Source organism: Alligator sinensis, unplaced genomic scaffold, assembly GCF_000455745.1.
Source record: "Alligator sinensis unplaced genomic scaffold, ASM45574v1 scaffold10_1, whole genome shotgun sequence".
Lineage (NCBI taxonomy): Eukaryota > Metazoa > Chordata > Crocodylia > Alligatoridae > Alligator > Alligator sinensis.
In genome coordinates, this window is record NW_005842169.1 from 702,147 (window position 1) to 705,126 (window position 2,980).

Sequence of the window (2,980 nt, forward strand, 5' to 3'; positions counted from 1 at the left end):
TTCAGCAGGGTTAAATTGGGCAAAAAATGAGGAGGTAAACTAACTTAGATTGAGAACAGACTAGCTTGATCTATCAAAAAACTATACACGTTTAGAGAGAGGTGCCCAGCACAACCCTGCCCTTCCCCCCAGTGTTATGCTCTTCCTATCGCCCAATCCTGGCCAGGCTATTTTTAGCCCCCAGACCTCCCCACTCCCACATGCACAACCCCTATGGGTTGTCCACTCCTCCTTTGCTCACATATTTTGTACTCTGAGCATTGTACAGACAGAACAATCATTATTTTTGCACATAATTGTCTGAGAACTCAAATTACATCTCTGTGCTAAAGAAGATGGGTTTGTTTTATTCTTTACTTCCAGAATACAACCTGCTCTGAATTTGTTGATTGACAAACTGTGTACTTAATCTCTGCTGTGGAAAATGAGATCTAAATTCTTGGAGTGAGAATGGACCATACTGCAAAGTATATTTGGTACAAATGGCATGAGCAGAAGGTAGACACTATGGCTAGCATTACACAGAGGCTCAGACTATATGATCTTCTAACTTTAAACTTATTAAGCCAAAGCCACATAAGAAAGGAGAAGTTGAGGAAATATATGAAAAGTGATTATATTTGGCATTAGGCTGTGCAACTTATTCTTCCATGCAGTGTTAACTCATCAGAAACTTGAGAGTAATGAGCTAAAAAAACTTTGGCATTCTCTGCAAAGAGGTATGGGGGCTATATTATATATTTAACATGTGTTAAATGTATTTAAAGCAGGAGTGACCATGCATTCAAGCAGTAAAACACAAAGCTAAGTGTGCTCGTGTCATAGAAAAATTACTACGTTTTGCATGAGAAGTATCTCCAGATCATATTAAGAAACATGGGTTTAGTTATCATTAGACTGTTCCATGGAGATAATATGAGCAATTTGCAGTTCCAGCCTAGCCATGACATCAGCCAGGGACACCTTTACTGTACCAAACTTCCAGGTGGGATGAGAACAACTAAACATGTATGGAGGAAGGATCCTCAATCTTTCACTTGTCAGGTTCCCCCAAGGTTGATTTGAAAGCCAGGTGTCCACAGACCGGTAGGGTCCTGGAACGAGGACTGAAAATCAGTTGATTTGTTGGTCCCAGCCTCAGCGCCACATGGAAGTCTTGAGCTGGTACTGCATCAGAGTCTTGAACTGACAATCAATGATCTGTGCATACTAGAAATCATAGTAGACATTACTGTGGGACTGCTCTAATGTTAATACTGAACAGATTTAACATGTATTAAGTGTCCTTTGTGACAAGGTGCTGGAACTCTCCAGGTGCCAGCAGCACTCCTAAGTGTTGAACAGTACTTAAGACCCCATCTTCTGCATCCATGACTGTATTCAGCATCTGAATCTATAAATTTCTGGCTTCCATTAGCTAAACCACATGCCAGAAGAAGAAGGAGAAATTAACTCTTTCTGGACATGGTGGAACGGAAGTAAATTAATGAAGTTACAGCATGAGGAAGTAAACTTGTGAAGAAGCTACCTGGCCGATATGTCTGTGAACTGTGTTGTGTTGCATCTCCCAACTGGTGGCTGAACACCTATATAATGAGAAGCATTTTTAACTTTTGTGGTAGGAATTAAGAACCTAAGGATACATAATATATACCTTCATACTATTGACTCTGAAACGTATTGTTATTATAACCGTAACCTGGAGTGAAATTAGAGGAAGTTTGTCCTTTCTGCTTACTTATGTTGTGATTTCTGTCTTGTAAATGGCATTCACTGCTCTCACCCAAGTTTCATCTTACCAATGTGATTTCAGAGTTGCATCAGTTTATTGCCTTATTTATTTTGAGAATTATCATAACTAGATTCTTTTTTACATCATCTGCTTTTTCTTAGCTGCTGTTCCTGTTATTCTCAGCAGCACAACTGGCCCTCAGCAAGAGAAGCCAAGACCATGTGGAAGAAAGAGTATTTCTCTTTCTCTCACAAAATAAATGCGAGACATATTGATGATGGAGTAGAAAAAGTCTGTACCACTGTGGCCAAGCAGCTCGTGCATTGTGGCTTAATTTCTTTGTTTATGATTATCTATCAGGTGTTTTCATTTGGTTTGGTTTGTTTTTTTTTTAGTCTTTCAAGCAATGTGTTAATTTGGGTAATGTGGCAGAGTAGGAATAAGGAGACCTGAGTTCTGTTTCTGTGTATGCCAATGACTTACTGTGGGTCCTTGGGCAAATCATTTAACTGTATTGGGGGATGACTTAAATGACTGAATTTCTCTCTAATTTAATATTCCCATATGCCAAATCCCTGCCAATTGTTGATCAGCATGAAGACTGTAGAATCTCAAAGGCCTCATCATTTTGAAATATCTCTTAGATTCAAAGTCAGTTTTGCTGGCATTTAAATTCATTGTGTTGTGTCCTGCCCTCTATAGCAAAGGAGAACAGTTGTTCTCCCTCTTCTTTATGGCAGCTTTTCAAGTACTTGAAAACTACTATAATGTCTCTCTTCAATCTCCCTTCCTCCAAAGCAAGCATAGCTAGTTTTCTTTCCTTACCTGGCTTGCATTCTAACTCCCTTTATTATCTTTGTTGTTTGCCTCTGGTTTCTCTCCAGTTTCCCAACATCATTCCTAAAATATAAAGCCCAAATCTGTACACAGTACTCCAGCTAAGGGCTGACTAATGCCAAGTAGAGTGATACTATTATTTCCCATATCTGATACCATACCTCTGTTAATGCAGCTGAAAATTGCATTTGCTTTTTCTGTTACTGCATCATGTTACTGACTTTTGTTGAGTCTTGTATATGACGATTTACATGCCAAAAACATGCAACAAAACATTCCATTTCTGCTACCCTGCCAAGTATTTCTTTCTTCCAGTAGGCCAAATTTTCTAACCTGCACTGTCAATACAGTGTTGTCTAAGGGATTGAGGGAAATGCTCTTCTTTCCATTTATCCTTATTTCCTCCTGCTG